The sequence below is a fragment of the Vicia villosa genome, unplaced genomic scaffold (genome assembly GCF_029867415.1).
Source record: "Vicia villosa cultivar HV-30 ecotype Madison, WI unplaced genomic scaffold, Vvil1.0 ctg.000109F_1_1, whole genome shotgun sequence".
NCBI classification, from domain to species: Eukaryota; Viridiplantae; Streptophyta; class Magnoliopsida; order Fabales; family Fabaceae; genus Vicia; species Vicia villosa.
In genome coordinates, this window is record NW_026705020.1 from 1,494,787 (window position 1) to 1,519,994 (window position 25,208).

At 35.3% G+C, this 25,208-nt stretch overlaps 1 long non-coding RNA gene across 1 annotated transcript; it reads right to left on the reverse strand.

Annotated features, from left to right (window-relative positions):
- Nucleotides 1-21,125: 21,125 nt before the first annotated feature.
- On the reverse strand, nucleotides 21,126-23,538 carry LOC131624228 (uncharacterized). The gene is made up of 3 exons (XR_009290539.1): nucleotides 23,438-23,538; nucleotides 23,181-23,338; nucleotides 21,126-21,649 (listed from the first exon to the last, which is right to left on the reverse strand). It is a non-coding gene; the product is annotated as an uncharacterized LOC131624228 (long non-coding RNA).
- Between the last annotated feature and the right edge of the window lie 1,670 nt (nucleotides 23,539-25,208).

Consider the following 25,208-nt stretch of genomic DNA (forward strand, 5'->3'; position numbering starts at 1 on the left):
TAATTTATCAAAACATATACTATTCCTAAACATCCAACAAACATAAACTGTTTCAGCACTAGCACATTTAACGATATAAGTTTTCCATCATTTGCTTTTGCACATCCGTTACTTTTGCACTTTATAATGCACCAGGTAAGCTCGTCATTCCATGGCAAAGGCACGTGATCAATCTGAAGCCAATTAAGAACATAGGCATAAATTTATTTCATATCAGCATAAAAAAATGATGATGGGTCATTTCTTGACTGTTGTCGCTACGCGAAAAAACACAGAGTCGCCATCAAACTTTATTTATCCCAAAGGATATGGAAAGGATGATAAAAATTGTCTCACAACTAAACTCGGGTACGAAAGTCGGTTATGCAAGGGGGAGATATTAGCTCCCGTCACATATGTTGTACTCAACGGGACCCACTTTGCTTGTGTTGTTTCTAAGGGTGTTGTTATATAAAGGTTTACTTTCTAAAGGGGGGGGAATGGGTTTTAAATTAGTGAGCTCGCTTGGATTTCTTGAACCATATGCCTACGTATCCTCAATGTGTGATGAAGAAATCATAGCTCCGTATTTCTTCTAGAAAATGTTTATCTGTTGGTTGTTTTTAGTGGACAGTGTTAATGCTCATATTCTAGCATTAGGCGTTGCTGCTCGTTGTGTGGAGACTTATGTGTTGCTTGTATTGCGGTAGAACGAAAATAACACACCCTTTTCGAAAAGGTTTTAAAGTGAGAAATCTTTAAGATAATGTGTCACATTGATTGGTTGAAGATTGATTATTAGGGGCTCTATAGTTAAATGGTCCCATATGCAGAAGGCACACATTTATATAGGAAACCGGGAAGAATGCACCACTAGTTCTTCATCCACCTTTATTTATAAAATTATTTGTGAGTCGAATCTTACTAAAGTCTATGTTTGTGAGTCGACTGAGTCAAACGTCAAGCACACAAAAGTATTCTGAACAAGGTTAGGAATGCATATTCTCGTTCTTTCCCACCACCTAAGACTCGTGGCATATGATTCGTCTCTTAATTTTAAGTATTTTTGAATTTATTTACAGAAAGGAATTTTTGTTTTCACGAGTGATAGATAAAAGAAAATGCAAAGAAGCAAATGTGGGAGGAAGTTAGTTGTTGTCATGCAAAGACGAGGTGCCTAATTTTAGGTATTTTTGGATCGGAGAAATTCTAAGGGAACATGCATTCTTTTTAGTTTATGGACAAAAGCACTATTTTAATTTAATTAACAAAGTAAGTGAAACTTAATTAATTAAACTAAAAACCTAAAGGGAGCGTACAAAATTTTAGGTCAATTTATTATGTATTTTTCATGTCATGAGAATATATTTTTATTATTATCTTATGCAAGAAATGCTAAAAATTAAAGCAATCAATTAATTATATTAGGGGTGCAAAACTGAGAAATTTAAGTGCTGGAAATACAATTCAGTAGCTGGCCCATTGAATATGAAGCCTGTAACACCCGTATATTTTAATTTTTAATTTAAATGGAAATTTAATTAATAATTAGAATTATTGGTGGTTTGTGGGATATTAATTGGGAAAGGATGGTTATGGTGTTAGGCCATGTGTGATGTTAAGGGATGAGGGGGTGTTATGTTAGTAAAGGCCCTATTCTAATTAAAAGGTTATTTTATAAAATAATAAGGAATTGAGAATAAGAGGCGGGGATGTGAAAAGAGTTTGGAACACGAAGAACGTGAAAGAGGAGCAATGGAGGGAGAGACCAATCAAGAACTCTTGGCTAAGGTAAGGGGGGACTCTTCCGGTTAATTTCTATTATGTGATTATGGGTAATAGGATGGATTAACGTATGATTCGATTCGATTGGGTATATTGGGATTTGATATTGTTAGGTATGTTATGATTTGGGATAATTGATGAATTTGTATAAATTGTTGGTTATTGATGTGTTGTTTTGATGTATAATGATGTGTGATGAGAAATTCGATGATTTTATGCCTGTATGCGATGTCTGGAATCGTTTTGGGTGAAAAGGATGTGAAATCGCAGAGTCTGAATGCAGACCCGTAATTCTGCAAAATCGCCAGGTCGCGCCGCGAACCGTTGGGCAGAAAACCAGGAAGTTGTGATACGCTCAGGTCGCGCCGCGTCCATGTGTTGGCGCCGCGAAGGCGTAACTTTTTCTCATTTCGCGCCGCGAACCCGGTTGGCGCCGCGTGCTGTAGCGATAATTGTTTTCTTTGAAAAATGTAAAAATGTGTAACTTTCAGACCGTAAGTCCGTTTTAGACGCCGTTTTGAACGTCGTTCCTTAAATTGAATGTTCTACCATATAAAATAAATAAAACAACAATAACTTGATTTTATTTTGAAAAGTATTGTTTTCTTCAAATTTGGTTTACTCTTGTTTTGCATAAATGATGAGGTGCAATGGTTTGTTGTTTGCATAATTGAATATGTGCAATGATGGGTGTTGTTATAATATGATTGCTCCTGCTTGTTATGCAAAATGGATGTTGTTCATGGTAAATATGGTTATTATGTGTTTTGATGAATGATGATGTAAATGCCCTGTTATTGTTGGGTTGATTTGTTGTACTTGGTACACGATTGTGAGGGGTGCTATTGTTGTTGCACTGTGTGGTGAATGTTTTATCTGTTATGATGTCGTGGTTGTAACTGGTAATTGATATACATATATTGTTGATGTAAAATATGTATTTATTTGTAGTTGAGAAAGAGCATAACTGTGTGTGGCTATTGATTATCGTGGTGGTTGATGATTATGACATTTGGTTGTTTAATGTTGATGGTGAGCATGTTATGGTTAATACATGCATTTCATAATCATGTTGTGGGCTGTATCCCTTATGGTGGTGGGACAGCGGTAGCTAATTCCCATTGTGTGGAATTGGTGAGAGAAGTAGCCGAATCTTTATGGTGGTGGATCGGTGAGATGGGTTATCCCATGTTTGGTACCACATGCATATAGTTGCATTTGCATTAGGTTGTTGTGTATAATTATAACATGAATGGAAGATTGTCCAATGTTATAATATTTGATGATGGTGTAATTGTTATGGTGTTGTCTTTTGGTGATGTATTCTATTATTGTGTGAATTGATGAATAATAGATGTGAATCTGAATATATGACAAATTGGGTGAATGATATATTATGATGTTTTGTTGCTTATGAATGCATAACATTGATTAATTGAGAATGAGACTCACCCTTACTTGTTGACAATTTTCAGATTAAGGAGTAGCGGCATTAGTGCTCGGTGAGGATGACTCGTAGAGTTTATTTGTTGTTTTGGGTCGTGTCGGTCATGCTCTGATCTTGTAACACTGGGGGACAATAGTTATAGAGATTTATGAAAATTCTCTATTTTATTTGGTGTTGGATTATGGTTCCAATTGGTTATGTTGATGATGTTCCTTATTCCGCTGTGATAAACATAATTGTGTTTTTTGGTAAATCGTTTCCTAATAAAGCATGACTTGACCATGATTGGTTTATTTATTTTAAATAATTGTGGCACCCTTGTGTTTATGTTTTACTCTGATATATCTATTTAATTTGCCGCGGGGTTTAGAAGGGTGTTACAATAGTGGTATCAGAGCATAGTCAGTCATGTGACCAGAGTCTTGTTGTTAATTTTTCCTTTCGGTATGCGACATGTGTGTGAAACACTGTCGGTACTCAGTGTGTTCTAACTGTTTGCCTGCAGAATTGGGATTGAAACTAGTGGGGGAGAAGCTATGCTTCTCGGATATGTCTCAATGCAAGATGTTAGCGTGATGCGGAGGGCAGCAGTACGAGAGTGGGGAGTTATTGTTTTCTGAAGTGAAGGTGACATGGGCTATAGACTGCGGTTGTTATTTTAGTTGGAGTGCCTCGGAGTAGATGGTAGTTATTTCTGGAAAATGGAATTTTGAAGTTGTGATGCTTCAAGTGCTACTGATGGATTGTGATGTTGTCGTGTGAGTAGCCCTATGTGAAAGGTCGCTGTTGAAGCGGTAATTAAAGGAAGTATTGTTGCAAACCTTGCCGTAGGATTACTAGTAAGTAATTGAGATGATGGTAGAGGTTATCGATGTTGTTGAGAACGTTTTGACGTGCGAGTAATGTGAAGAGACGAGTATGATCTCAAGGATAAGAAGGTTGATGATGGCGTACATGAATTTAGTTTCGTGATGTTGCAGAAGACGAAATTTGGCGATGGGATGTGTTGCTCAAGTTATAAGAATGTTTGGAAGTGAAGAGATATGATAAGGAGCTGTTTAGAACGTGATTGATTTGAAGATGATGAGTTTAGAGCGGAATTTCCGTAAGAAAAACGCAGGACAGTTGTTGAATCGTTATGAAACTTCGAAAATTCATAACTGGAGTTCTGGACATCCGATTTGAGTTCCGTTTGAAGCGTCGGAAAGCTAACAAGATGAACTTTGTTATAAAAATAGTTTCAGCACCTGTAACATGATTAATTGTGAAAGGATAACATTGGAAAGAGGTGAAGTTACGGTTACTCTTGTTCTTATAACTAGACTTGTTTATTGGTACTGCACGGGATGTCAGTGTCAGTGTCGAACGGATTGAAGGAATAATTAGAAGGTTTGTTGAGAAGTAATTTTAAGAATTGGATGTACCATTCGAAGAGTTTTGGGAATACCGTATAGAGCGTCGCTGCATGATGTCGATGTTGCATTTCGGATAACGATTGGAAAATTCATATCTTGAGTTCCGAGTGTCGGATTAATGTGCCGTTTGAGCCTACGTGTAACACTCGGTATTTAGTTAATTATTTAATTAAATACTTTCAAATTATTTCGAATTTAATTATTGAATTTGTGGAGTGTTGAGAATTGTTGACATGAGTTTTTATGATTAATTAGTCGATTAATTAATCGATTAAGTTGTAGAAATAGTATTGAAGAAATACTAGATTTATTATATGGACTTAATTAAGTGATGGTGGTAGTAAAAGGTGGGGTGTGAATGTTAGGCCCAATAGGTTTAATGAAATTAGGTTAAGATAAGGATTAGGTTAATTAGAAGATAAAAAGTCTTGGGAAATTGGTCATGCGAAGTTGTAGAGAAGAGAGAAAATAGGAGAGAAATTCATTCCCGTTTTTCTTGCAGCAGTCTCACTAAATCGAAGATCCCCAATTCGTTAACCGTTGGATCGTCGCCAAATTTTGTGGGTAGGTTCGTAACACCTATATCTAACTTTTGACCGTTGGGATCTTCAAAATAAGGTCTGAGTTGTGATATATCATCATTTCACTGTAGCTGCATATTTGGGAAATTTTTCAGCTTTTGATTCTGATTAAAAGAGGCAATGGTTGGGAGCTAAGGCTAGATGGCTTCGATCGGTAGAATTGTAGAACAGACTCCGAATATAAGGTAAGGGGTGGGGTTCTAAATCTATAACCGGATTCATGATGAATGATATGTGGGGGTTAAATTCGTATGAAATTATTCCTGATTATTTGTTGTGATTCTGTCGTGTTGATTCGATGAAATTAGTTATTGTTGTGGTGATAATTGTTGTTGTTTTATGCGATGTTGAAGGATGTTTCAGTGACGATGTATACCTCTATTTATTAGTATAGCGACGATATAAGCTTATGCCTTGTGACGATGATGTTGTTTGTTGTGTGTGTTTGTTGCATTCATATACATATGCATTTTTGGCGACGGCCTGGATTGGCAAATTAGTGACGAAGGCTTATGTCTTGATGCCTCTGTTTAACTGGCAATTGGCGATGGGGGCTGAAGCCCTGGGTACCACATGCATGTGCATTTGATAGAGTCTCATTATATGTGGCACGAGTGTGATTTAATTGTGACGTGTTGTGACTTGAGTTGTTGAATTGTGATGATGTGGAGTTGTAATTATAAATTGTTACATTAATGACGTGTTGTGACAGGTATTGTCTGGAAGATGAGAAATAGTTGTTATAACTATTAATATGTTGTTGTTATTGATTTTTGTTAATGTAACTGTTCAGGTTAATTGTTATTATAAATGTAGTCTGAAAGCTGTAACGTGATAATTTCGTATGATTAAATTCTAATATATTGTTTATCATGCGTTTGTTTATATTGGTAGATATCTCACCCTTTCTGAATGATGTTTCCCTACCATGGGAAACGGACAGGTACTCAAGATAGCGGTGGAAGTTTTGAAGTGATTTTATGAAGTCTTTAGTTGCTGTTAGTCGAGTTGGTGTCTTGCTCTGATACGTAGCACTCGGGGGATAAAACGATTGTTTTATTTATTAATTCTTTTGCTGAATTTTTATATGATTTTGGTTTAAATTGTAACTTAAAGTTACCGTGCAATGATGCTACGACTTGATTTGAATAGTTATGAAGTTTGTTGATTCCGCTGCGAGTTAATTATTGAATTTAAACAAAGTGATTTTTTTGTAATGATTTGATTATCGTTTTAAATTCTTGTGCTATGTATCTATATGAAGGCAAGTAAGCCGTAAATGTTTTTGAGATGACGAATATGTGATACCTCAAATGAACTTGTTTGGAATTTATACTCTGATTTTTCGTATAATTTATCGGGTAGATTTGGGGTGTTACATTAGTGGTATCAGAGCAGGTCGGTCCGTCCGGCCAGAGTCGTCTAATTGTTGTTTATCCCTTAGTATGTGACAAGTGTGTGAAATACTGTCGGTACTTGTTGCTTTCTGGTTGTTGCAGGAATTAGTTTGAGCGAAGTGGGGGAGAAGCTTTGCTTCTCGGATGTGGTTCAGTTGTAAGTTTGCAAAGATGATTGTTGTCTTGGTGTTTCGAAAACTGAATTTCGACGAAAGAAGGTGTCTCTCGAGTTATAAAAAGTTTGGGAGTGAGGAGATATGTTAAGAGTTGTTTGGAATATGTTTAAGTTGAAGAAAAATGAGTTTTTGAGTGGAAATTCCGTAAGTAAAACGCAGGAAATTGCTGAATTTGTTGTGAAACTTCAAAAATTCATAACTGGAGTTCTGGGTATCCGATTCGAGTCCCGTTTGAAGCGTTGGAAAGCTAACGAGAAGAAATTTATTTTAAAAATAGTTCCATAAGCTTTAATAGAACTATTTTTAACAAGATGATGTTGGAAAGAGATGAAGTTTGCGGTTACGCTTGTCCTTGGGACCAGACTTGTGCGTTGGTGTTGCGCTGGACGTTAGTGTCTGAGTTGAGTGAATTTAAGGAGTAATTAATAGGTTTGTTGAAAATAAATTTTAAGAATTAGTGTACCATTTGAGAAGTTTTGGAGATACCGTAAAGAGTGTCGCCGCATGGCGTCGATGTTCGCACTTTCGAATAGCGTTGGAATAGTTTGCAAGTTAGTAACGGTTATGTTGAAGAAATACTGGAATGGTCGACATATGTGTAGTCGATTTGAGATGTGTTAATGGGTTGTTATGTTGGATAGTTGGACATGGAAGTGTAGTCGATGATGGTTGTATCGGATAAATTTTCGAGGACGAAAATATTCTAAGTGGGGGAGAGTTGTAACACTCGGTATTTAGTTAATTATTTAATTAAATACTTTCAAATTATTTCGAATTTAATTATTGAATTTGTGGAGTGTTGAGAATTGTTGACATGAGTTTTTATGATTAATTAGTCGATTAATTAATCGATTAAGTTGTAGAAATAGTATTGAAGAAATACTAGATTTATTATATGGACTTAATTAAGTGATGGTGGTAGTAAAAGGTGGGGTGTGAATGTTAGGCCCAATAGGTTTAATGAAATTAGGTTAAGATAAGGATTAGGTTAATTAGAAGATAAAAAGTCTTGGGAAATTGGTCATGCGAAGTTGTAGAGAAGAGAGAAAATAGGAGAGAAATTCATTCCCGTTTTTCTTGCAGCAGTCTCACTAAATCGAAGATCCCCAATTCGTTAACCGTTGGATCGTCGCCAAATTTTGTGGGTAGGTTCGTAACACCTATATCTAACTTTTGACCGTTGGGATCTTCAAAATAAGGTCTGAGTTGTGATATATCATCATTTCACTGTAGCTGCATATTTGGGAAATTTTTCAGCTTTTGATTCTGATTAAAAGAGGCAATGGTTGGGAGCTAAGGCTAGATGGCTTCGATCGGTAGAATTGTAGAACAGACTCCGAATATAAGGTAAGGGGTGGGGTTCTAACTCTATAACCGGATTCATGATGAATGATATGTGGGGGTTAAATTCGTATGAAATTATTCCTGATTATTTGTTGTGATTCTGTCGTGTTGATTCGATGAAATTAGTTATTGTTGTGGTGATAATTGTTGTTGTTTTATGCGATGTTGAAGGATGTTTCAGTGACGATGTATACCTCTATTTATTAGTATAGCGACGATATAAGCTTATGCCTTGTGACGATGATGTTGTTTGTTGTGTGTGTTTGTTGCATTCATATACATATGCATTTTTGGCGACGGCCTGGATTGGCAAATTAGTGACGAAGGCTTATGCCTTGATGCCTCTGTTTAACTGGCAATTGGCGATGGGGGCTGAAGCCCTGGGTACCACATGCATGTGCATTTGATAGAGTCTCATTATATGTGGCATGAGTGTGATTTAATTGTGACGTGTTGTGACTTGAGTTGTTGAATTGTGATGATGTGGAGTTGTAATTATAAATTGTTACATTAATGACGTGTTGTGACAGGTATTGTCTGGAAGATGAGAAATAGTTGTTATAACTATTAATATGTTGTTGTTATTGATTTTTGTTAATGTAACTGTTCAGGTTAATTGTTATTATAAATGTAGTCTGAAAGCTGTAACGTGATAATTTCGTATGATTAAATTCTAATATATTGTTTATCATGCGTTTGTTTATATTGGTAGATATCTCACCCTTTCTGAATGATGTTTCCCTACCATGGGAAACGGACAGGTACTCAAGATAGCGGTGGAAGTTTTGAAGTGATTTTATGAAGTCTTTAGTTGCTGTTAGTCGAGTTGGTGTCTTGCTCTGATACGTAGCACTCGGGGGATAAAACGATTGTTTTATTTATTAATTCTTTTGCTGAATTTTTATATGATTTTGGTTTACATTGTAACTTAAAGTTACCGTGCAATGATGCTACGACTTGATTTGAATAGTTATGAAGTTTGTTGATTCCGCTGCGAGTTAATTATTGAATTTAAACAAAGTGATTTTTTTGTAATGATTTGATTATCGTTTTAAATTCTTGTGCTATGTATCTATATGAAGGCAAGTAAGCCGTAAATGTTTTTGAGATGACGAATATGTGATACCTCAAATGAACTTGTTTGGAATTTATACTCTGATTTTTCGTATAATTTATCGGGTAGATTTGGGGTGTTACACTACGAAGAGGTGAAATTATGTTCTACCTTATGGGAGAGTTATAAATACAATAGATTGATCCTATAAGGAGATATTGTGAAGTCGGTTAAGGAAGTGTGAAACTTGTTGAATATGCCTACTATCGTGATTGTTTGAAACAGAATTGAGTGGAATATGTTGTTGATGAGTTGTTCGGTAATAAAGATGTTTTGAGTACCGATGGATTTTAGTGTGAAGTGAATTGGTAGAAAAGATGGAATAAACTTTAGAACTCTTGGAGTCGTATTTGTGATGGCAGAGTAACGATAAGTATAAAAGAAGAATTTTAGAGGATTTCTGACACCTATTGAATATGAGGAAGACTTTGTTGAGATGTCGAGTGGGATGATATTTGGGCACGAAGGATGTCATAGAATTTGGAGTAAAACCACGAGTTACGAGTGTTATGTTACTGCGTTGCGTAGGAAGTCTTTAAATATGTCGGTGCTAATGGTGAAGGAGTTGGATTTAATGGGACAATTTAGAGACTTGAGTTGGTATGTGAAGGAACTCGTAATAGTGTTAGATTGGGTATGGTAGGAGATTACTAGTGGTATTCTTGACGAGATTAGAGAAGGTCAGAAAGATGATGTTGAGTTGATCGATAGGTTGACTTTGAATTACCAAGGTAAAGGCGGTGAATTCAGAATCGACGGGAATAATATAATGAGGTTGAGTGATTGAATTTGTGTTTCTGATGTTTTGAGCTTCGGAAGAATATTCTAGAAGAAGGACACCGTAGTGAATTATTGAACTATGACGATGTTAATGAGTTTGGGTGCAAACTCGGAAAGGACACTATTATGTAGTAACGACGGTTTATGCTTACATATGGTTGTCGGCTATCTATTGACAAATTGAGGACTTGATCACCCTTAATCTCTTGTTGATAGTAGACGGAATCTTATAAATGAGATGAACTTGTTTTGTTACCTTAATGGTGTAAGATGTGATGAATACTAAGCCGTGGAAATAATCACTCACTATGATGTGTGAACTTATGAAGAGGTGAATATGAAAGAGTGCAACATGATGGACAAATGACTTAAGACGAGTAATCAGAGTCGCACAGCGAAAGTGGGATGTGGAGTAGTGTTATGAGTACTACTCGTGGGAGGTGAGGAATTAATATGTCAGGAGCTTACATAGAGAATATGTGTTGATCTATATGTTGGATTTAGAATCCAGTGGAGGTAAGGATGTCGTGTCGAAGAATTATAACTCTTTTGAATAATTGCCGAGATGATGAATATGTTATTACGGTTGTACGTAGTTAACGAGTATGTATTCGGTGAAATTAAAACGAAGAGTTGATGCTATATGATGTTGTAATAATTTTGCGCTGTTATTGAGGTGGTGTTGTAGATTCCAGATATAATAAGGAATTATACTCTAAGAAGGATGAGGTTGATTTAATTCTTAGAGAAGAGCGAGACTCAATTTGAATTATTTTGTAAGAGATGGTGTATTGAGGCTGACGAGTGTGATTGTAATTACTTGTGTGTACTTGTTCTGATAGTTAGGATATTTAAATAGAGGAAGTAAATCAGGAAATTGGTTTTCGCTGGATGCGAGTAAGGATTGCTGAGTAGTGAATTGGTATCATGGATGATGAAGAATGATTCTTGGACAAATGAGTAAAGAGAGTCGGAATCTGGTAAAACTCAGAAATCTATTTGGTAATGATGGTTGTAATGAGTAATCAGAATAGTGCAGCAAAAGCGGAATGTAACGTGTTGGATAATTGATGGTGTGACTTAAGAGGAGTCAGATAATTGGAATTCAATAGTATGGGAATATAAGTATTGAGTTTCTTGAAGGAAGCAGTTGGTGAAAAGTGTAAGTATTGTTTTATCGCTCAGACGAAAGAGTGTGTCTAAGGTTGGTATGTTTAGTAGATGGAATGCATTGTTGCAGCGTCGATAAGGTGTGATCATACCACAGGTTGTGTAATTATATTATTCAGTTATTGGATGCATAGTATGGGTTGTATCTCAATGGTACATTGTTGTCAATCTTTTAGAGATGTAATGAGTGGTACACCTTTGGGGAGTCAGATGCGACGTAAGAGCTGAGAGTGAATGCGTGAGATGTGCTTTCTGTTGGTTATACAAGATGAATTTGAGGATTGAAGACCAAAAGTTGAAGTAACTGTGCGGTAAAGAGATAGCGTTGGTCAGAGTGGCTTAGGGAGGACCTATCACGAAGTAATGTTAATTAGGAGCTGGAGATTCAGGTGAAGGACTCTTGTAAGAGCTGGCTACTTGAGGTATGTTTTCGAGGACGAAAACTCTTTTAGTGGGGGAGAGTTGTAACACCCGTATATTTTAATTTTTAATTTAAATGGAAATTTAATTAATAATTAGAATTATTGGTGGTTTGTGGGATATTAATTGGGAAAGGATGGTTATGGTGTTGGGCCATGTGTGATGTTAAGGGATGAGGGGGTGTTATGTTAGTAAAGGCCCTATTCTAATTAAAAGGTTATTTTATAAAATAATAAGGAATTGAGAATAAGAGGAAGGGATGTGAAAAGAGTTTGGAACACGAAGAACGTGAAAGAGGAGCAATGGAGGGAGAGACCAATCAAGAACTCTTGGCTAAGGTAAGGGAGGACTCTTCCGGTTAATTTCTATTATGTGATTATGGGTAATAGGATGGATTAACGTATGATTCGATTCGATTGGGTATATTGGGATTTGATATTGTTAGGTATGTTATGATTTGGGATAATTGATGAATTTGTATAAATTGTTGGTTATTGATGTGTTGTTTTGATGTATAATGATGTGTGATGAGAAATTCGATGATTTTATGCCTGTATGCGATGTCTGGAATCATTTTGGGTGAAAAGGATGTGAAATCGCAGAGTCTGAATGCAGACCCGTAATTCTGCAAAATCGCCAGGTCGCGCCGCGAACCTCGGTTTGCGCCGCGAACCGTTGGGCAGAAAACCAGGAAGTTGTGATACGCTCAGGTCGCGCCGCGTCCATGTGTTGGCGCCGCGAAGGCGTAACTTTTTCTCATTTCGCGCCGCGAACCCAGTTGGCGCCGCGTGCTGCAGCGATAATTGTTTTCTTTGAAAAATGTAAAAATGTGTAACTTTCAGACCGTAAGTCCGTTTTAGACGCCGTTTTGGACGTCGTTCCTTAAATTGAATGTTCTACCATATAAAATAAATAAAACAATAATAACTTGATTTTATTTTGAAAAGTATTGTTTTCTTCAAATCTGGTTTACTCTTGTTTTGCATAAATGTTGAGGTGCAATGGTTTGTTGTTTGCATAATTGAATATGTGCAATGATGGGTGTTGTTATAATATGATTGCTCCTGCTTGTTATGCAAAATGGATGTTGTTCATGGTAAATATGGTTATTATGTGTTTTGATGAATGATGATGTAAATGCCCTGTTATTGTTGGGTTGATTTGTTGTACTTGGTACACGATTGTGAGGGGTGCTATTGTTGTTGCACTGTGTGGTGAATGTTTTATCTGTTATGATGTCGTGGTTGTAACTGGTAATTGATATACATATATTGTTGATGTAAAATATGTATTTATTTGTAGTTGAGAAAGAGCATAACTGTGTGTGGCTATTGATTATCGTGGTGGTTGATGATTATGACATTTGGTTGTTTAATGTTGATGGTGAGCATGTTATGGTTGATACATGCATTTCATAATCATGTTGTGGGCTGTATCCCTTATGGTGGTGGGACAGCGGTAGCTAATTCCCATTGTGTGGAATTGGTGAGAGAAGTAGCCGAATCTTTATGGTGGTGGATCGGTGAGATGGGTTATCCCATGTTTGGTACCACATGCATATAGTTGCATTTGCATTAGGTTGTTGTGTATAATTATAACATGAATGGAAGATTGTCCAATGTTATAATATTTGATGATGGTGTAATTGTTATGGTGTTGTCTTTTGGTGATGTATTCTAATATTGTGTGAATTGATGAATAATAGATGTGAATCTGAATATATGACAAATTGGGTGAATGATATATTATGATGTTTTGTTGCTTATGAATGCATAACATTGATTAATTGAGAATGAAACTCACCCTTACTTGTTGACAATTTTCAGATTAAGGATTAGCGGCATTAGTGCTCGGTGAGGATAACTCGTAGAGTTTATCTGTTGTTTTGGGTCGTGTCAGTCATGCTCTGATCTTGTAACACTGGGGGACGATAGTGATCAGTGCATTTTGATGCACATTCCTCTACGGTTGTACTTATACATTTCCATGGTTTGCTTGTCTTATTTTTGTATTTTATAATGTTTTTATATTTTAAATTATTTTTATTGTTAATTGATTTTCGTATTTATTTTTCAGCTTTAGCAGTCTGCACGGAAACGATCATAACTGGAGTTCCGGGAGTCCGATTGAGGCGTTCTAATAATCGCCGGAAAGCTAAGAGAAAGAGCTACAACTTTTATGTTGGAGTCAAAGTCAGAATCAGAACCTATATTTCCCAGAATTGCGTTTGAAGCTGCATCACTATTTTATTTTCAGTTTTTGGGTCGTTTAGTAGTGGGCCTGGTTTTGTCATTCGACCCAGTTGGGTCATAAACGTTTTTTTGGCTGATTCCTAATAGGTCTAGCAGCCGTGTTACTGTTCATCACGAAACACTATTCACGAATTTGGAGTTTGCTTTGTATGATCATGAGGAACTAATTCATCAAGGATCAATCTGCTGTGACTCGGATTCCACTTTGAGGTTTTTATAATTCCAATTATTTGTTTCCTTTGAATTCTTCCTATAATTCCAATTATTTGCTTAATTTGATTGTTGCTATAGGATAGATTTCTTAAATTCGATTGTTGATTGATGATCCTGAATCAATTTCGTGTTAACATAGCTTTTATATTATCACGAACGATCAAAGTTGCGTTTGCTTAATTCGTAACAGTTTTAATCCGTTTGCTTAATCCGGAATTCAGGAACATCTGCCGTATAATTTCTATTGCGCTTGTCAGTAGTTGTTATAATCGAATAGGAACGAACGAACCCGTTAGGGAATTGGGATTTTATAAATCTATGATAAGTTGGGAACCCGAATCAGTAGGATTAGTCATTTAGCTTATTTTGATAATCACTTAATTTACTCTGTTTTATAAATTGATTCTAAAACAAACCCCCATTATCGTTTTTAGTGTTAGTTAATAAAATCGAGAATCCTTGTGAGAACGATATTCGAGTTGTCGTTACCGCTAAACTACGTTTTCAAAATACTCGTTTTTTATCCGTGCGCGACAGCGGATCAAATTGGCGCCGTTGCCGGGGATTCTTGTTGTTATTAACTGATATTAGAGTCATAGGTTTAGTGTTCTCGCGTTTAGGCCGTAGTTTCCCCACGGTTTTGGCCAATTCGCGTTTTGAGTCGAAAAAAATCGATTTTTGGAAAAATTGTGTTCGATTGTAAAAAGTTTTTGCCTACTGGAAGCAGAAAAATCGTGTGATCAATACTCCTTTACTCTAGAAGAGTAAGGGAAATCGACCCAAAATTGCCAAATTCCTCTTTTTTCTATTTTTAATTAATTATTTACTGTTTTGTCAGTTTTGAAAAAATCCAAAAAAATTCCCAAAATTCTTATTTGTCTTAATTAGTTTAAATTTTGTGTTTTTATATTTTTATAAATTTATTTTAATCGTTTTCCTTCTTTCTATTTCTTTCTGCCTATATGGGACATAATCGGTATTTCGGTGTATGTTGAACCCATGGCTGAACAAAGAACACTAATGCAGTTGGCTGTCCCTAATGTGAACTATAATGGTTTATGTATTGACTATCCTGCGGGTGATGCACCTTTTGAATTGGAATATGGTTTAACAGATTTGTTGCCTAGGTTTAACGGTTTTGCAGGTGAGGATCCGCATAAGCATCTGAAGGAATTTCAGGTTGTGTGCTCTGCACCTTCCGAACCTTCACTAGAGGATATTGTCAAACAAATGGCTGCAAATAATCTTCAGTATCAACAGCAAGTAGATTCTACTCTCCAGACTTTGCAAACACAGATTGGACAGCTTGCCACTTTGATGAATGCCATGCAGCAAGCTCAAGGATCAAACCAACAACGCTTGGAAGAGCATTCTGTTTTTCAAATAGAGTTTCTTTCTGAAAATGTTGTTGATACGTGTACTGATTTGTTTGCAGATGATTTTCCATCATTGTCTGGTTTTGATGATGTTTACTCTTGTGATGTTTGTACTGACACTAAAATTTGCTCTGTTTGTATTGAAATTGAGGTTGCCTTGCAAGTTGATATTCTTACTACAGATGAGGTTGCAAATAAAGTTGTTCATGTAGATGAAGCTCTCGACACCCCGGCTGCCCGGATCAAACCATCCATTAAACAACCACCTTCCCGGGAGCTGAAACCAATTCCTCAAAATCTTAAATATGCTTATTTAGAGATAAATGAAAAACTTCCGGTTATAATTTCTTCTAAACTTTATTTTGATCAAGAAAGTAAGTTTTTGCAGGTTTTGAAGAAGCATACCAAAGGAATTGGATGGACCTTGGATGACATTTATGATATTAGTTCGTCCATGTGTGTGCATAGGATCTCACTTGAAGATGCAACAAAAGTAGTGAGGCAGCCCCATAACCTTTGGTTCCTTGATGCTGTGAAAGATGAGAGCACCTTCACGTGCCCATTTGACACTTTTACTTTTAAAAGAACATTCTTTGATCCTGGAATAAAAGGAGAAGGAGCTAAACCACTTTTTAAGGACGATGAGCATTACCGAAAGCTACTCCATGAGAGCTCCACTTTGGAAGAAGAGAATATAGAAGACCTCTCTTTGGGAAAGGCAGCTTATGTGATCACTTATCCCCCTTGACTACTCGGGTGTGTTCTTTCCTTTCTCTCACTCTTATTTTATATTAATGTTCTTTCATTGAGGACAATGTATGTCTTAAGTGTGGGGGAGAGAATCATTTATTTGTTTTGTTTTCTTTCAATATTTTTTTTTGTTTTTGTTTTAATTTCAACCAATAAAAAATGCATCTTCTTGAAAGTTTTAGGCTATAGACTGATTTGAGTCGAGTTTGCGGAGACGTGGGAAAAATTCACAAGATCGGTATCGTTCTAACACCGTAAGTCTCCTGCATATGGAAATCGATTTGAATTTTTTATTATGTTTTAGCCTTAAATTCTCATTCTCTGACAGCTCTTGAGTAGTTTATTTCAGCAGTCGGCACCATCTCTCACACACTTTACGCAGGAAGCCGATGAATATAAGTGAATGTTCCGAAAAGAAAAGAAAAAAAGAGAAAAGAAAAAGGTAATACACCTTCTAAGTTTGGTGATCCTCACCCGGTCACTTAACCCAACGGTTGTGTAATCTTCAAAAAAAAAAAATTTTCAAAACTCTTTGTTAGTTGGTTCAGCGGTTTCTGGTGCTGAACTTGGTAGGGAGGATTACGGTCCGATCCCCCGCAACTACGTCTGAGTAAGCAAAGGGTTATGCCACGCAAGTACCGGAACCCCGTGCAAAAGGATCAGAGTCACTAACCGGTCGTCCTGCAATAAGTGTGTGGAGATAACGGGCTTAATGTGATTGCGCCTGAATGAAAAAGAGCAAAAAGGATGACTAAGTTAGGCTATGGTATAATAATATGATTTGAATTGGTTTGTGTATTTAGGAGGCTTATGTCTGCATATCTGTGGTTAGTGTTCTTACGATGTCCTTAGTGTGCAAGATTAGTACCTATCGATGCAAATTTACCCAAAGAAGATTGGTAGCCTAGGATGAGTAACTGTTGATGTATTTCTGCTTTCTTTGTTTTGTTTTTCATTTTGCTCGGAGTGCAAAAGTTCAAGTGTGGGGGAATTTGATCAGTGCATTTTGATGCACATTCCTCTACGGTTGTACTTATACATTTCCATGGTTTGCTTGTCTTATTTTTGTATTTTATAATGTTTTTATATTTTAAATTATTTTTATTGTTATTTGATTTTCGTATTTATTTTTCAGCTTTAGCAGTCTGCACGGAAACGATCATAACTGGAGTTCCGGGAGTCCGATTGAGGCGTTCTAATAATCGCCGGAAAGCTAAGAGAAAGAGCTACAACTTTTATGTTGGAGTCAAAGTCAGAATCAGAACCTATATTTCCCAGAATTGCGTTTGAAGCTGCAGCACTATTTTATTTTCATTTTTGGGTCGTTTAGTAGTGGGCCTGGTTTTGTCATTCGACCCAGTTGGGTCATAAACGTTTTTTTGGCTGATTCCTAATAGGTCTAGCAGCCGTGTTACTGTTCATCACGAAACACTATTCACGAATTTGGAGTTTGCTTTGTATGATCATGAGGAACTAATTCATCAAGGATCAATCTGCTGTGACTCGGATTCCACTTTGAGGTTTTTATAATTCCAATTATTTGTTTCCTTTGAATTCTTCCTATAATTCCAATTATTTGCTTAATTTGATTGTTGCTATAGGATAGATTTCTTAAATTCGATTGTTGATTGATGATCCTGAATCAATTTCGTGTTAACATAGCTTTTATATTATCACGAACGATCAAAGTTGGGTTTGCTTAATTCGTAACAGTTTTAATCCGTTTGCTTAGTCCGGAATTCAGGAACATCTGCCGTATAATTTCTATTGCGCTTGTCAGTAGTTGTTATAATCGAATAGGAACGAACGAACCCGTTAGGGAATTAGGATTTTATAAATCTATGATAAGTTGGGAACTCGAATCAGTAGGTTAGTCATTTAGCTTATTTTGATAATCACTTAATTTACTCTGTTTTATAAATTGATTCTAAAACAAACCCCCATTATCGTTTTTAGTGTTAGTTAATAAAATCGAGAATCCTTGTGAGAACGATATTCGAGTTGTCGTTACCGCTAAACTACGTTTTCAAAATACTCATTTTTGATCCGTGCGCGACAGCGGATCAATAGTTATAGAGATTTATGAAAATTCTCTATTTTATTTGGTGTTGGATTATGGTTCCAATTGGTTATGTTGATGATGTTCCTTATTCCGCTGTGATAAACATAATTTTGTTTTTTGGTAAATCGTTTCCTAATAAAGTATGACTTGACCATGATTGGTTTATTTATTTTAAATAATTGTGGCACCCTTGTGTTTATGTTTTACTCTGATATATCTATTTAATTTGCCGCGGGGTTTAGAAGGGTGTTACAAAGCCCATTCAGATTTTTTGTTTGAGGTAGTAAATCAAAATTTTGTTAGAAGGAAAAAAATGGTATTGGGCTCAAGTGGAAATAGAAGTGGGCTAAGACTACAAATGCTAGAAAATTTTATTTTGTACCCCTATAATTATATCCATATCCCTATATGAAAAAAAAATTGGACCGAAATATCCTCGTATAAATAGTACATAATTTAAATTTTTTCATTTTTTTCTCACATTTCAGAAAAAATTTCAAAACACCCAAAAATATATAATCCGAAACATTTTTTCAAAGTCTTCCGGTTTTAAAAATACCACACCAGATTACCTAGAAAAAGAATTCTGGTAGTTTTCTAAAGTTGCATACCAGAAAACTTATTTAAAGTGTTCCGGTGGTTAATTTTTTTTCAAAAATTCTAGTCTTTATGCAACAGTTTAAAACTGTTGCCTAAAGTGAATAACAAATAAAATAAAACCGTTGTCTAAAGTGTATTTTGCAAAAAGTGTGGGTTGTTTGGGAAGATTAAGTAATCACCATAGGCAACGATTTCTCTCTATTAGCCAATACTTTTAGGAAACAGTTTTGAACAGTTGCATAAAGTCTAGATTTTTTTCTTAAAATTAAATCACCGGAACATTTTTAATAAGTGTTCCGGTATGCATCTTTAAACCCCACTTTAAAACTACCGGAACTCTTTTTCTAAGTGTTCCGGTGTGGTTTTTTCTAAACCGAAAGATTTTTGAGAAGTTATTTGTATTCTATGCATCTAAAATCAACATTATTATTATGTCAATCCAATTTTGTGTTAGTCTTGAAGAAAATCCATATTACTTAAAATTTTCATGTTATTTGAATTTGGCTCATGAAGTGAAAAAGTGATTATGTGAATAAGTGATTTCTATGCTTCTTTAGCCATGATCAAAATCATGCTACGCTAGAGATATTCTAAATGCTACTATATGCTAGAAACATGCAAATCTATGTTAGATTATGGAGAAGTTCATGTTATGGTAATTTTCATGTTACTTTAAGATATATTTTCTTGAACAATTAAGCTACTTTCAAGATTAAATTAACTCAAAACAGGTATAATTCAAGTAAACACTGCATACATTCAACAAGAATCATTCACACAATCATGAACATGATCAATGGCTTGTAATAAAGAAGATTCAAGGCCTACCGATAGAGCGGAGATTTTCTCCGGTTAATTTTGAAAATTTACCGACAATTTTAATGACGAGAAATCCATAAAACTTCAAGAGGTTACTTTTCAATAACCCTTCCAAGCTTGAATTAACTTGATGATAATAAAAGATTATTGTTGGAATATGATGAACATAGAAAGTAGGAACTTGAATAATTGGTGACATTTTGATGAATCTTGAATGGTTGAAATTGCTTAAGAAATTGCTTGAGAAATTGTTGAATAATGCTTGAAATTGATGAAGATTGAATGAAAACCTTGCCGAATTAAATGTGGTGAACCTTGAAACTTTGATGAAATTTTGGATGATGATTATTGTTGAATTTGCTTGATATTGAATGGTGAAAACTTGTGAAATTATTGATTCTTATTGAATTTTGGATGGAGGTTTAGTTCCACCATGCTATAAACCCCATTTGAAATTTTAGATGGTGATGGGGATGAACTTTAGTAATGATTAGGGATGAAGAAAGTAGTAAAAAATTGAGAGATCAGAGTGAATACAAATGAAAACATGAGAATGGTGAAAGTGGTAAGTAATGGTTAACCCAAAAAATTTGAGGAATTGCATGTTTATATAATTTTTGTAGGTGATTATGGATCCTAGTTACGGATCACCAATCTCAACCGTAGGATCAAGTGTTATCAATGGTGGAGGTTTGATGAAAAGTTAGTAGAAAATGGATTTGATTTTGTGTTAGTTTGGAAACTATATGAAGTTGAACTTAGTTAGAAGGATTAAGGGTAAAAGTGTAAATGCATGGGTTTGAGAATAAATAGGTAGTTAAAGGAAGTTAGAGGCAAGACATCTTGGTGTTTAGCATAAGTACCAAGTCTCAATGTAAGACTAATGGTCACTTGAAATATCACTTGAAATGACTTGAATTTTGTTTTGAATTTATCTTTGAATTCCTCACTTTTTCTTTTAACTTTGTGAATTAAACCATTCATTTGGATGTTCTTCTTTAAGAAGTGATTTTGTAGGGAATAAGCATTTTGGTTGACAGTTGAATGCAGAATTATTCCTTGATTTTCGAACAACTTTCGGATGACTTCGATCCATGATTTTTGCCGATTATGTGATGTGTCTTTTTCTTTGCAACAAGGTGAACACCATGGCGAAAGTATGAGCTCTAACTGATGTCGGAAAGTGGAGATAGAGGCATGGAAAGAAGGCTTGATGGAAGTTGATTTTTTTGTTGGAAATTACATGTAACATAAATATGACATAGTCAATTTCTCATGAACGGTGATGAATGCTTGATTGAATCATTGTGGGATATATCTTGAAAAATTAGGGATAAAAAATTGAGTCGGTGGTGGAAATTTGACCGAAAGTCAACTGTTGACCAAAAGGTCAACTGTTCCAAAAAATGTAATTCCTTCTCCTTTTGCTTTGTAGTCCACTCTTACGGCTTGTATCTCAAATGATTCATAATGTAACTTTAAATTTCCAATGAATGAAATGTTTTCTTGTATTCCAATTTTGCCCTTTTCTTCAAATTCAAGCAATCTCCGAATTAAGCGATAACTTTGACAACCATGAATTTCAAATAAAGAGATGGTCCACACCGCACGTAAATATGAGAAATAAACCTGAATAATTATCAGATAATGTCTTCCTTGAAAACTCGCTTCGAATAGATTAAAACCAAAATCACGAAATCTTGACATAATGATTGTGCTGTAACACCCCATACATAACTGACTAGTATATTATGCATGAAACGTTAAAATTGATATTGAGTACATACAAAAGCTATAGATATAGAGAGATCCATATAAAATACAACATGAAATTCTACTAAGAATTACAACACATGTGTCTTCAATGGATCTGCACAGCGGAAAATGAGATCTGACGAGGTCTCCGAGCCATCACCACTTTAAGCCGTCAATCCGAACCTGCTATCTGTCAAACGCTACTAAACTACACCTGAAAAAAATATAAGTTGATTGGGGTGAGATTACTAAATCTCAGTGAGTCCTCCTATCCTATGGGTCCACTCGGTTCTACAGGGTACATGCATCAACAAAACCGAATCCACCATTGATCCGGGGTTGTCCTCACATCCGGTACAAATACGGAGCAAACACATGATTCGTCCACCATAGGAGTCATCATATCACAAGTATACAAATAGTATAACAAACACGTATGCCAAAACCCATACCCGTGTATGGGGAATCCAGAAGCGCGTTAATGCCTCGACTAGGTTATAAAATACGCACCCTCGATGAGTTACACCCATGCCTATTGCCAAGAGACTCGTACAAGCACACTGCAAGAATAGTTAAGCGGGTTCGTACAAGCCTATTTGGCCGCGAGATGACATTAGCCGAAATGGCGTCATTGTCCCGGTAACCACCTTTACGCACGTGTGTTCACACCAAGTACTGAACCGTCGTCTTGACACATGAGCCCATCGGGCGAAAGCCTAGTTCTTAGTCTACTTGACTTCACTAGAGGTGAGTTACCGATTATGTATTAGCCTACATGGCCACATAACCCCACCATACCGAGCACGCAAGTGTGTTAACGCCAAGTGAGTAAAAACCCCGTACGGAAACTCACGAGCACACTGCAACGGTAGCTCAGGTGTGAGCCCCAATGATCATAAGATCGAGCTATAACATGGACCACAAAGTCCGGGACACTCCATTGACCACAAGTCGGAGTCATGTTCCCAACCTAGCCCCTGGCCCGCTTCGATTCAAGCATACACACGCATAACAAGCGATAATCCATACAATACAACCAATTCCGATCGTTTAACCAAAACGACGGTGTCCACAGATTCCATGCATCATACATAATGGCATAATAATTCCAAATATGGATATCACATTCATAATAAGTAATAGATAATTTATACCACGCATAACGTAAGAATTATTAATCAGTTAGTAAAGACATAAGTTCTTATACTAATTCAGTGGTTCACTAAGTGGGGTTCCAATATTATTAAATCAAACATTCTGGTTTGGGGACCTATTTCATTAGATAGTACATGTTACTAGCTTTCCAACGATATAAAGTTTGCGCGAAACGGACTTATGACGCAAAAGTTATGAATTTTCGAAGTTTTGGAAAATCTGCCCCAAACAGTGATGTAACGGGTTACATGAATCATGTAACCGGTTACATGACCCAAAAACTTCGTTTTTCACCATTTTTCACACATGTAACCGGTTACATCAACCATGTAACCGGTTACATCGCTGACAGACCCAAAAATTCTGCATTTTAAGAGTTCTAAACCAGTGTCAAACCTATCCAAATAATTCCCAGCTTCACATACGATCCATAAACGAATTCTAACATGCAATAATGATCCAAAACATTTAATATACTCATGAAAACATATTTCTATCATTCAATCAAACATGCATCATGTTATCTCAATCTAAACCCTTAATCATGCATAAATCCCAATTCCTACCCCAAGTTCTAACTATGGACTCACCTTGCATCAATGGAGCTTTGGATGATGAACATGCTGCAATTGAGCTCCTAACTTGACCAAAACTCCAACTCCAAACTCATCAAACCCGTATCCCTCCATTCACACATTCAGCATGACTGACACAACTTCAAGCTCAGTTTTCTCCTTCAAAACAGAAGCTATGAACGCGAACCATATGTGCAAATCGAAGAGAATTTCGTTAGCTTTCTAACGAGACCAGAACCGTTACGATCGGAGTTACGAGTAGAGAGTTATACCTGATTTAGTGGAGGCTGCCATGGGAATACGAAAATGGAAATTGATGCATGAGTTCTTCTTTTCTTGTTTGCCATATTCTCTTTGCTCTCCTAAATAAATGATTCTTTAACAATGTCACATATCCATTTATGCCAAACAAGTCCTTATGGCCCATGCATCATGTCTATTGTCCACTATGCCCTATAACTATGCCATAATCACAATTTTGCCATCTTGTTGGTTTCTAACCAATATCTCTCTATTCCAACTAGCCTTTGGATTTTCCTACTAATCCACTTACTCTTATAATAATCTCTTTAGATTAATATAGAATAAATCTATTGTGCCTTCCAATTACCAATTAACCAATTCCTTAATGTATAATTAATCCACAAAGTCTTCTTATTATTTCCTAACCAATATCTTTCTATTTAATTTTTCAAATATATGGTTGTTTGAGTTTAAAATTTTATTTTTGAAACATCCAGAGCTAAGAATAGATTGTTAAATTTTTCGAACTAAACTAGGTTGCAAGATATGTGTAACTTGACATTCATCCTCGAGGGATGCTGAATGCTTTAGACACAAGTAAGTGAAATCTTTATATTAGCTATGATAAGTTGGATAGTATCGGGTGAGCGTGAATCAAAAGCGTTGAAGACTAATAGAAAACTTAGCGGACTCTAAGTGCAACCTGTAGCAAATGTTATGATTGTTGGGTTAAGATTGTTTATACCATTATTATGATTTTTGACAGACTAACAACAACTTGAGGGACTGATCCACCTTGATCTCTTGTTGATATTGGGCACAATTAAAATGAGTGGAATAGATCGATCTCGTCAATTGTACGAGCATGCGTAGTTAATTGTATGTGCAAAGTGAAGTATTAGGTAACCAGATTTGATTTAAATATTTATTTTTAAATATTTATTTTTAAAGCCTCTCGTGATCTATTATATACCATAAATATTCATATTTTATGTGATATAATATTTTTTTTCTAAAATATATTCTCTCTATCTTTTATAGAGTTGTTTTATTTTTCCATGATTTTTTTAAAAAAAATTTAGTTCTCCGTGTGATAATTAATTTTAGCAAAGTATTTTATTCAATATTTGATTATTTTATATAGATTTTAGCCAAGTATTTGTTTAATATATTTTTATAAAATAATTTGCTTGAGTAATCATTTAACGACCATATTCAATTGAGACTAGAGTGTGCAGAAGAAACGTCTTGTCCTATTATTTTTATTTGCTGTTATAAAATTAAACTAATAGTTTACATAATTTTTATGCCTTTGAAAAAGAATTGAAAATAGTTTTTAACTGTGAATTTAAAGTGAATTTTTTTACATAAAATGTGTTTGCAAACATTTTTCTGATTTTGTTACAACCTTCTAGTTTCTGAGATGAAACTACTTTTGTATGCTGGAATATAACTTGAGATATGAGAATTACCTTTTATTATATTTTATTTATGGGTTATAATATTTTAACTTTCCATCGTATGAAAATCAGTTTTCTTATCATTTGATTTTATTTGATTAGGAAATTATATTCCAATATTTTAAGTATTCTAATTTCGAGGGCGAAACTATTTTAAGTAGGTAAGAATCTAACATCCCGATATTTTATATTTAATATAATTATTATTTAAATAATTTATTCAATGTTTATTTATATATAAAGTAATATTTATATTTTAATTATTTATACAAATTATTATATTTAAATGATTTATTTCATAAATATTCATTTTGATAACTCAGTAATATTGTAATTAATC